Raw genomic sequence first — 11,984 nt, 5'->3', positions numbered from 1 at the left:
GGATTTGAACCGCCAGCCTTCTGGTTAGCAGTCAAGTGCCTTAGGCACTATGCTACCAGAGCTCCTAAGCAAGTTGGATGCAGTATCAATGATGTCTAGGTATACCTCCTATAAAAAATAAAATTTCAGTAAAAACTTAAAGGACATAAGCTGCCAAAATGATATACTGGGAAATGGTTGTTGAGCATGAAGGAGTGCCCAGTGCAAAGACTCTAACATGGGAGTTTTCTTGAACACAGTTGTAGTTGTAAGAAGACCTGTGGGTTCAACATGGAATGAGCAAGGGAGAATCATAGCAAGAGGTTAGAGAGATGATAGGGAAATACGGGAAAACACTATAGGGTTTGTTCTCAGCAACGTAGAGATCCATTGCATCACTCTAATCACCTCCTACCTCATTCTTAAAGGTGTCTATTCTGTTGTTGTTGTTATTCTGTGCTGTTGAGTCAGCTCTGACTCATAGCAAACCTACATAGAACAGAACAGAACACTGCCAAGTAATGCACCATCCTCACAATCCATGCTATACTTGAGCCATCATTGGAGTCACTGTGCCAATCTGTCTCCTTGAGGGTCTTTCCATTTTTCACTGACCCTCCACTTTACTGAACATGATATCCCTCTCCAAGGAATAATCCCTTCTGACAACTTGACCAAAGTAAGTTAGATGAACTCTGGCCATTCTTGCTTCCAATGGACATTCTGGCTGCACTTCGTCTGGGACAGACTTGTCTGTTCTTTTGTCAGTCCATGGTATTTTCAGTATTCTTTGCCAATACCACATCTAAAGGCATCAACTCTTCAGTCTTCCTTATTCATTGTCCAGCTTTCACACATATATCAGGTAATTGAAAATACCATGACTTGGGTTAGGGGCACCTCAGTCTTCCAAATGACATCTTTGCTCTCCAACACTTTAAAAAGGTCTTTTATAGCAGATTTTCCCAGTACAATACAACATCTGATTTCCTGACTGCTGGTTCCATGGTGTTGATTGTGGATCCAAGTTAAATCCCTGACAACTTCAATTTTTTCTCCATTTTTCATGATGTTGTTCATTGGTCCAGTTGTGAGGATTTTTGTTTACTTCATATTCAGGTTTAATTCATATTGAAAACTGTAAGTAGTTTTTGATTCTCATCAGTATGTGCTTCAAGTCATCTTCAGTTTCAGCAAGCAAGGTTGTGGCATCTGCATATTATGCTATTAATGGTTCTTTCCCCAATCCTGATGCCACATTCTTCTTCATATAGTCCAGCTTCTTGGATTATTTGCTCAGTATAAAGATTGAATAAGTATGGCGAAAAGATACAACCCTGACGTACATCCTTCCTGATTTAAAACCTTACAGTTCCCCTTGTTTTGTTCAAATGACATCCTTCTGGTCTATGTAGAAATTCCTCATGAGAACAATTAAATGTTCTGGAATTTCCATTCATTATAATGTTATCCATAATTTGTTATGATCCACACAATCATATGCCTTTGCATCAATAAAATGCAGGTAGACATCTTTCTAGTATTTACTTTCAGCCAAGATCCATTTGACATTAACAATGTTATCCCTTGTTCCATGTTCTCTTCTGAGTGCTACTTGCATTTCTAGAAACTACCTGTCAATATAATACTGCAACCATTTTTAAATTATCTTCAGTAAGATTTTACTTGCAGGTGCTATTAATGATATTGTACAATAATTTCCACATTCTATTGGAGATCATCTTTCTTTGAAATGGACACAAATATCAATCTCTTCCAGTTGGTTGGCCAGGTGGCTGTCTTCCAAATTTCCTGGCATAAACAATTAATAGTCTTCAGAATTGCATCCATTTGTTGAAATATCTAAATGGATATTTCATCAATTTTTGGAGTCTTATTTTTTGTCAATTCCTTCAGTGCAGCTTGGACATCTTCCTTCAATACCATTCATTCTTGATCATATGCCACCTGCTGAAATGGACGAACATAGACCAGGTCACTTTGGTAGAGTGACTCTGTGTACTCCTTTCACCTTCTTTTGATGCTTCCTGCATCATTCAATATTTTGTCCATAGAATCCTTCAATATTGCAACTCGAGGCTTGAATTTTTTCTTCAGTTCTTTCAGCTTGAGAAATGCTGAATATGTTCTTCCTTTTTGTTTTCCTAACTCCAGGTCTTTGCAGATTTCATTTTATTAACAATATACTTTGCTTTGTCTTCTCAAGCTGCCCTTTGAAATCTTCTGTTCAGCTCTTTTATCTTGTCATTTCTTCTGGTTGCTTTAGCTACTCTACATTCAAGAGCAAGTTTCAGAGTCTCTTCTCACATCCCCTTTGGTCTTTTCTTCCTTTCTTACCTTTCTATTGACTGCTTTTTTCATGTATGATGTTCTTGATGTCATTCCATAACTCATCTTGTCTTTGGTCATTGGTGTTCAATGTGTCAAATCTATTCTTCTGATGTCTTTAAATTCACATGGGATATAATCAAGTCATATTTTGGCTTTCTTGGATTTATTTAAATTTTCTTCAGCTTCAACTTGAGCTTGCGTATGAGCAATTGGTGGTCTGTTCCACAGTCTGCTCCTGGCCTTGTTTTGAATGATCATTTTGAGCTTGCCCATCACTTTTCCACAGATATATTTGATCTGATTTCTGTGTATACTATCTAGTAAGGTCCATGCATATAGCTGCCATTTATGTATTGAAAAACAGCATTTGCAATGAATAAGTCATTGGTCTTGCAAAACTCTATTATGCAATCTCTGGCATCATTTCTATTACAAAGGCCATACTTTCTGACTATGGATGACTCTTCTTTGTTTCCAACTTTGATGTTCCAGTCATCAATTATTATCAGTACATCTTGATTGCATGTTCGGTCAATTTCAGACTGCAGAAGTTAGTAAAAATCTTCAATTTCTTCCTCTTTGGCTTCAGTGGTTGATGTGTATTTTTGAATAATAGTAGTAGTAACTGGTCTTCCTTGTAGGCGTATGTATACTATCCTATCACTGACAGCATTGTACTGCAGGATGGATAGTGAGATGTTTTTGACCATGAATGCAATGCTATTTCTCTTCGATTTTTCATTCCTAGCATAGTAGATCATATGATTGTCTGATTTAAAATCTCCAATACCAGTCCATTTCAGCTCATTAATACCTAGGATATAGATTTTTATCTGCTTCATTTCATTTTTGACAACTTCCAATTTTCCTAGCTTCTTACTTTGTACATTCTACATTTCAATTATCAATGGATGTTTGCCTCAGTTTCTTCTCATTTTGAGTTGTCTCCCATCAGCAAATGAAGGTTCTGAAAGCTATACTCCAACCGTGTCATTAAGGTTTACCTTACTTTGAGAAGGCAGCTCTTCCCTAGTGGTATTTTTAGTGCCTTCCAACCTGAGAAGCTCATCTTCAGGCATTATATCAAACAATATTTCACAGCTTTTCATAAAGTTTTTCAGTAATATATCAGACTATTCACTGTTTTCATAAGGTTTCACTGCTAGTTCTTTTCAGAAGTGGGTGACCCATCCTTCTTCCCAGACTATCTTCATCTGGAGACTCTACTGGAAACTGTCGACCATGGGTTACCCTGCTGTTACTTGAAATACTGATGGCATAGCTTCCAGCCTCACAGCAACATACAAGCCACCATGGTATGACAAACAGACAGATGAGTGGTGGTATGAGCCTCCACAGAGGTTTAAACTGCACTATTTCTTCTTCCAAGCTCCTCACTACTATTTTCACTCCCAGAGCATTAGCATCATCTCTTTCTTTATGTTAAGAGGAAAAAAGTTAACATTATCTAGACAGTTGATTAAGTTGTTAACAATGACAGCTCCATAAATTACTTAGTCAATTTCCTTTGTGCAATATGCTAGAACAGGGGCTAGGAAACTTTTTTTTTTTTCCTGTAATGGGTTGTTGTTGTTGTTGTTGTTATGTGCCGTCGAGTCGGCCCCGACTCATAGCGACCCCTCCTTGGGTTTCCGAGGCAGTATCACTACGGAAGTAGGATTGCCCAACCTTCCTTGCGAGCCTGTAATGGGTAGATAGTAAATATTTTTGCCTTCACTGGCTATATGGTATCTGTTGCAACTGTTCAACTCTGTCATGGTAGATTGAAACAGTCATAGATAATACTTAAGTAATATGCAGCTGGGTTCCAGTAAAATTTCATTTACAAATGTAGGTGATGGCCAAGATTTGCCCCATAGGCTGTAGTTTACTGACACCTGTGATATAGAATAGAGAATACAGCTTTTGAGCAGAAGCCAATAGGTGAGGAAGGTTATAGCATGGTGGAGCAAAAAGAGCAATCATTAAACTCTGGTATTAGACAGACCTGTCTTTCAAGTTCAGCTTTATCGTTTATCCAATGCTCATAGCAGACATTCAAAATATATGAGAGACTGTTTGCTAAATATCAGACTTTGGACAGAAATGATGAATTCAGCTATCAGGGAGAAAAAAATTGGAATGGATTATTACCTTTTTAAATATTGCTACATCTCATTCTCTCAGTTCCCTCTTCCCAGTATTCCAATTATACAGATCTATACCTTTGACTCTCTTTATTGGTTTCCGTTTTGTTTCATTCATTTTTTTTTCTTCTCCATGTTTCTTTACGCATGTTCTTTAGTGACCCCATCTTCTAGTTCATCAATCTTGTATTATGTTGTGTTCAGTCAGCTGTAGAACCCACTCAATGATTTCTTAATTTAAAATAGTTTATTTTAACATTCTAAGGTGTCCATTTCATTTTCTTTAGATTCCACTTTCTGTTTAATGATTAATCTTTTCTCCTCTTTGTTCAGCTTTCCTTCTAATGTCTAATCATCTATAAGTCTCTATCTCTGTCTCTCTCTCTCTCTCTCTCTCTTTTCCTACCTTTGGTTTTCAGTAAATTGATTCTATATATTAACATGCCTCATTTCAAATTATATGCTGGATACTGTAAATGAATTTAAACAAACAAACAAACAAAAAACTGTGGAGGCTTTGGTTGATTTCTTTTAAAGAGAGCTGTTATTCTTATAGGGAGGTAGATCCTGCTGAGACATGATTTTAGGCTTTATTAGGGCTGGACTATTAAAGATTTCATCTTGCATGATGTAATTAAGCAGCTCTTTTCCTCCTGTGGGTTTTTTGCTACTCCTAGGGCATACCTCATCTGAGTTCTCAAGTAAAATAATATGATGCTTTCTGATAGCTCTTCACTCTGGTGGGGATTGAACTTTAACCTCTGTCTTCTCAGTGTAGCATGCTGCTGAAATCTGTGATCTGCTTTTTAGCTTTCTATCTGCTGTTTTCATAGAATCTCACCCAGTTCATGTGCAGCTTAGGAGTTGTACAACAACTTGTGGGGGAACATTTACATTGATTTCCAGATTGCTTTTCTGAGGTCCTCTCCCTCTTCAGAAAATGTCCCCTCAAGTCCTAGTCCTGAACTCTACTATCTGTCTACTTCAATGAAAGACAGGGCTTTTTCTTGGGCTCTATTTCCCTATGTTTGAATGTGGGAAACAACCATAGAGAAAAAGCAAGGGGTAATGTGTAGCTCACCTTTATGCTTGCCTTCTTTAAAGGAATTTGGAACATCAGTGCCATAGCCTCCAACCTCATAGCAACGTGCAAACCACCTCAGGACAACAAACTGACAGACAAATTCATCTCCCTTAGCTGTTCTTAACAGGGATGCACGGGCTCCAAAAGTGGGTAACACTGACCATGGGTAGTGGGCTAGAAGACATCTCAAAAGTGGCCTGTTACCAGGAAATGCCATCTAAGCAGGAAATTTATTTTGCATTATTTCTTTTGCAGTGTCCCTTTCTTAATCTCAGGATTTGAGAAGTGTGATTGGCCTGTCCTCTGAACTGTTCCTGTCTTGGTTTTATGATCTTATGAATATAGTTGCAGGGGCAGGATTCTTATGTGATTATGGCTACAAGTAGTAGAATAAGGAAATGTTTAAGTTGAACAAGATTAATATGAAGCTAAGATGAAGTTAGAACACATATTCATCTCTCAGAAATTCTAATCTGTCTATACTATTGTAGGATGACACACAGGAATTTCTAAACTTAACATATCTAAAATTGAATTATTTTTATATAATACATACCCTCTTCCTTCTGCTTCCAAGTCCCCTATTTCAGCAAAAAGCTTAACTCGCCTTCCTGTAACTCTTGCCAGACACTTGGTAATCATCCTTGTTTCTTCCCTTACTTTCAATACACTAGGTTTTATTAGCTCACCTTTTGATCAGACTTTCTATTTTGTGAACATCCATCTCCTTCCTGGCTGATGATCATACTGTTGCTTTGCCCTGGGTCAAGTCCGTAGTTCTGAAGCCCATCAGAATCTTTTATATTAAGATAGAAGGCATGGGAGCTGTGAATCCTTAAATCTCACTGTATCACCACATATAACAGATACAAAAATTCATAGGCAAGACCAGTCATGAAATAAAGATTATATTATGTTTTCTATGCTGTGTTTTAGATATTTAGGATTAAAAACAAAAAAAACAGAATTCACTGCCACTGAGTCGATTCCAACTCAGTGACTCCCATTGGATTTTTGAGGCATTAAAACTACAGAAGTAGATTGCCCTATCTTCTTTTCATGGAGCAGCTGGTAGGTTTGAACCATCAACCTTCTGGTTAGCAGTCAAATGCCTTAGGCACACTGTGCCCCTAGAGCTCCTTTGATATTTAAGTTATTAAAAACAAACAAACTGTCATTGAGGCTATTCAATCATAGCAACCCTCCTTGGGTTTTCGAGGAGGTATCTCTATGGAAGTAGATTGCCCGATCTTCCTTCAGAGGAGTGACTGGTAGGTTTGAACTGCCAGCCTTCTAGTGATTAATTTTTAAATGACTTCTAGGAAACTTTAGAAACTTAGGGGCTAGACAGGTAGCCTGTAAAGAAGGTAGATTCTACAAGTCTTGTCTTAGAAACTGGTCACTGTCTCATAACACTGTATTTGTGATTTGTTTAACTGCTGCTACATGAGTGGAATATCAGTTTGTGTTACACAGGCTGCAATGTCTGGCATTTTTTTAAAAAAATTATGGATATCTGAGAGTTTTAGATCTATGCATGCCATTTATTCTATCACCTGTCTTAAAAATAAAAAATACTTATTAAAAAGAACAATATGCGTTAGCTATTGAGTCTCTAGAGAAATGGTATAAAACAAATGATTCTCTTATTTTTGTAATGCTGCTTTAGACACTCAACTCAGTGACATTGGATAAGTCGCTTACCTTCTCTGTCATTTATAAAATGATGATGATAATAGTTCCTACCTCATAGGTTGTTATGATTAATACTTAAATGACTTCATACTTACAGAATACCTGGAACAGTGCCTGGCATATGTAAACATACTAATAAGTGTTTGTTAATTAAATTAAATAAACATCGGCTTCTCTTTTTGTAGTTTTCCTACTGCTTTTTTGAAAAGAACACTGGCAAGGAGTCAGGAAACCTGGAATCTTACCCCAAAGGTGCCGTTGTTTAGCTGTGTGGCCTTAATATCACTTAACTTTTAGTATCCCGTAATTTTGATTCTGCATCTGACATATAAGAAGTATATTTAACACTTATTGGATACTTCTCTTATGGAAGCCTTTGACATGAGAAGCACATGACATATATCTTTCCATTTAATCACCACCATTGCTGGCATAGTGCCTAAGGCATTTGACTGCTAACCAGAAGGCTGGTGGTTTAAACCCACCAGCTCTGGTGGCATAGTGCCTAAGGCACTTGACTGCTAACCAGAAGGTTGGCAGTTCAAACCCACCAGCCACTCCTCGGAAGGAAGATTGGGAAATCTATTACCTTAGTGATGCTGCCTCAGAAACCCAAGGAGGGGTTGGTATGAGTTGGCTCTGACTCGACAGCAGTGAGTTGAGTTGAGTTGAGGCACTCCTCGGAAGGAAGACTGGGCAATCTGCTTCCATAGAGATGCTGCCTTGGAAACCCAAGAAGGGGTCGCAATTAGTCAGAATTGACTCCAAGGCACTGAGTTTGGTTTAGTTTCTATTCATTGAGATTGTTGTTGTTGTTGTTGTTAAGTGCCGTCGAGTCGTTTCCGACTCATAGCGACCCCATGCACAGCAGAACGAAACACTGCCCGATCCCTCACCAGCCCCACAATCCCTGCTATACTCGAGCCCATCATCGCAGCCACTGTATCAATCCATCTCGTTGAAGGCCTCCCCCTCTTTCGTCGACCCTCCACCCTACCAAGCATGACATCCTTCTCCAGGGAATGGTCCCTTCTTACAACATGACCAAAATAGGTGAGACGAAGTCTGGCCATTCTTGCTTCCAAGGAGCATTCTGGCTGCACTTCCTCCAGGACAGATCTGTTAGTTCTTTTAGCAGTCCATGGTACTTTCAGCATTCTTCGCCAGCACCACAACTCAAAAGCATCAACTCTTCTTCGGTCTTCCCTATTCATTGTCCAGCTCTCACATGCATACAAGGTGATTGGAAATATCATGGCTTGTGTCAGGCGCACCTTAGTCCTCAAGGAGATATCCTTGCTCCTCAGCACTTGAAACAGTTCCTTCGCAGTTGACTTTCCCAATGCTACACGTCGTCTAATGTCCTGACTGCTGCTTCCGTTGGCATCGATTGTAGAACCAAGCAACGTGAATTCCTTGACAACCTCAAACTTCTCTCCATTGATTGTGATGCTGCTCATTGGTCCAGTTGTGAGGATTTTTGTTTTCTTTATGTTGAGATGTAATCCATACTGCAGACTGTATTCTTCAACCTTCATCAGTAGGTGCCTTAAGTCATCCTCACTTTCAGCAAGCAAAGTTGTATCATCTGCATATCTCAGGTTGTTAATGATTCTTCCTCCAATCCTGATACCACGTTTTTCTTCATATAGTCCAGCTTCTCGGATTATTTGCTCAGCATATAGATTGAATAAGTGTGGAGAAAGAATACAACCCTGACGCACTCCCTTCTTGATTTTAAACCATGTAGTGTCCCCTTGTTCTGTTCCAATGACAGCCTCCTGGTCAAGGTACAGATTCCTCATGAGTACAATCAAGTGCTCAGGGATTCCCATTCTTCTCAATGTTATCCATAATTTGTCATGATCCACACAATCAAATGCCTTTGCATAGTCAATAAAACACAAGTAAACCTCTTTCTGGTATTCTTTGCCTTGAGCCAAGATCCATCTGACAACAGCTATGATATCCCTTGTTCCACGTCCTCTTCTGAATCCGGCTTGAACCTCTGGAAGTTCTCTGTCAATATACTGCTGCAAACGTTTCTGAATTATCTTCAGTAATATCTTACTTGCATGTGATATTAGTGATATTGAGATTGGTAGTATAAAAATAATCTTCAATTTATCTGAGGCTGAGAGAAGATAAGTACTTGCCTGAAGTTACACAACAATTAACTGTGGTATTAGGGGTTGCTTCTCTTCAGAGTGCAAAGCTTTTAACCACCATTCTGAGATCCTGAGCCTCATTCCTCATTCTTCCCCAATCAGTACTCATTTCTTTTCACTTCTCACTTTTGGACATTGAAAGATTTCTGGCCTCTGAGCCTGAAAACTTTCTGCAGTTTTGACCACAGAAGTCCAGAGGCTGCCCACCTTATCAGAGTAAGACATCTCTGTTGTCTGCCAGGCCCTCTTGGTGCGATTTGGAGCCTTTGTCTACCCAGCAGTTCCCTGCTTCTGTCTGGAAGTGAACAGCAGGCATCTCCACCAGGCTTTGTTCCTTGGCTTTTTGCTCTTCTCTGCCACTACTTTCTCTCTGGGATGCATTTGAAGTTGTAACAAAGAAACCATAAGGTCCAGGTTTCCTCTTTTGCATTTTCTCCTCTGAATTTTGTCCTAGTTCCCTTGGCAACCACATAGCTTAATATTCTGTGGCTCCCCACAAAGCAGGTCTCCCCATAGTTTTAGCAATTCATAACTGAATCCTATGTTATCCATGTATTCTTGCAGTGGTCTTCAGGAAACAGTGCATTTGCCATTTAAACACTTTGTGATTCTAATTGTGAGAAGAGTAGGCCAGGAAAGAAGGAAAGATTGGAGGGTGGCAGGGCAGAGTGTTTCAGACCTGCAGAATCTTGTGACACCTCTTAAATCACACACTGTGTGTGTGTGTAGGAGTTATCTACTCCTTGACTCAACACCTGTACAATTAGTAAATGTCACTGCTAGAAAGGATCATACACAGTAGAACAGTTACTGTGGACATAAGGAAACTGAGCTCCTTTAAAGTTTAATTAGGAGTCCCCTGTTGGAGGTTAAGGCTCTCTGGAGGTTGAGGTATTTGGCTGCTAACAAAAATGTCAGGGCTTTAAACCTATCAGCCCCTTTATGGAAGAAAGATAAAGCAATCTGCTTCCTTGAAGATTTACAGCTTTGGAAACTCAATGGGGGTTGCTGTGAGTTGGAATCAACTTGATGGCAGTGAGTTTGGTTCTGGTTTAGATGGAGGTTTGATCCAGCCAAGGGGGCCTCAGAAGAAAGGCCTGGAAAACTTGCAAAAAATCAGCCACTGAAAACTCTGTGGAGTGCAGTTTTACTTATGACATGAATTGACTTGTTTAGGCACTTGACTACTAGCCAGAAGACTGGAAGTTCAAACCCACCAATCACTCCTTAGAAGGAAGACTGGGCAACCCACTTCTGTAGAGATACTGCTTTGAAAACCAAGGAGGGGTTGCTATGAGTCAAATCGACTAAGTGGTACCAAATTTGGTTTGGTTTTGGTTTAGGTGCCTAAATGACAAGTATCAGTTTCCTGAAACCAAAGCTTTGTGTAATGTCACCTCTTCCACATTGTACTCAGGGCTGTAGTAGGTATAATTCCCAGACCCCAGGTTCAGATGGCTATTGAATATACTTTGATATTTTCTATAATTCAACATAATTTTTGTTGTTGTTGTTGCTTCACCTCTTCTTGACTTAAACTCAGTCAATTTAACTGCATTCCCTTCCTCTCAGGGTTTTGTGCAAGTCGCATATCATTGGCAGCTGTCCAACCCAGTCATCCCTGTTTCTGGCTCCATCACCTCGACTGGTCTAATAATTCTAGCAACTTTCAGTCTGTCACAGGGCATTTTGCAATCCTGTAAAATAGTTGAAGTGGTATGGGCATTTCCTCAGTGAGTGTTTCTTTGTCCTGATGGCTTTGTTAGTGGAGAAGGCTTCAGGGCCTCTTTTTTCCAGATTGACCTGTGTCTTTCCTTTCATCTATACCCCACCTCTGAAAAAACAAAACAAAGCAAAACCAAACCAAATGCACTGTCATCGAGTCGATTCTGACTCATAGCTGCCCCCTTTGGGTTTCCAAGGTGGTAAATCTTCAGAGAAGTAAATAGTCTTCCTTCCTCAGAGTGGCTGGTGGGTTTGAATGGCCAACCTTCTGGTTAGCAGTCAAATGCCTTAGGCACTACGCCACCAGAACTCTGACTCCACCTCTAAGGCCATCTAAGTAATTAGACCTAGATTCCTTCTCCACCACCCCATTTCTTGGTACTCTTTCTATATGCTTTATATATACCCAAATCTTCTAACTTCCTAACTTAAACTTTTGCAACACAGAAGCCCAATGATTTACAAGATTTTCCACTTTCTTCCTTGTCATACTCCTTCCTTGAGCCAACAGACCCAGAATATTTACTACAGAAAATAAAAACAAAAACAACAAAACAAACTCACTGCTGTCGGGTCAGTTCCGACTCATAGTAACCCCCTCCTTGGATTTCCGAGGCAGTATCTCTTCAGAAGTAGATTGCCCAGTCAGTGGACAAAGAAAATGGGAAATACTGGTGGAAAAAATAAAGAATATAAGTTAACTTATCAAAACTATTATCTGGGGAGTTCTGGCAAGATGGCAGACTAGGCAGAAAGACTGCACAGACCCTCTTCAACAAAGAAAAGGGAAACCAATTAACACAGACACAGAAGATAATCCTGGACCCCTGAGCC

This window comes from Orycteropus afer, unplaced genomic scaffold, assembly GCF_000298275.1.
Source record: "Orycteropus afer afer isolate SDZICR_OR568_19922 unplaced genomic scaffold, OryAfe1.0 scaffold00276, whole genome shotgun sequence".
Lineage (NCBI taxonomy): Eukaryota > Metazoa > Chordata > Mammalia > Tubulidentata > Orycteropodidae > Orycteropus > Orycteropus afer.
This window is presented reverse-complemented; position numbering follows the sequence as displayed.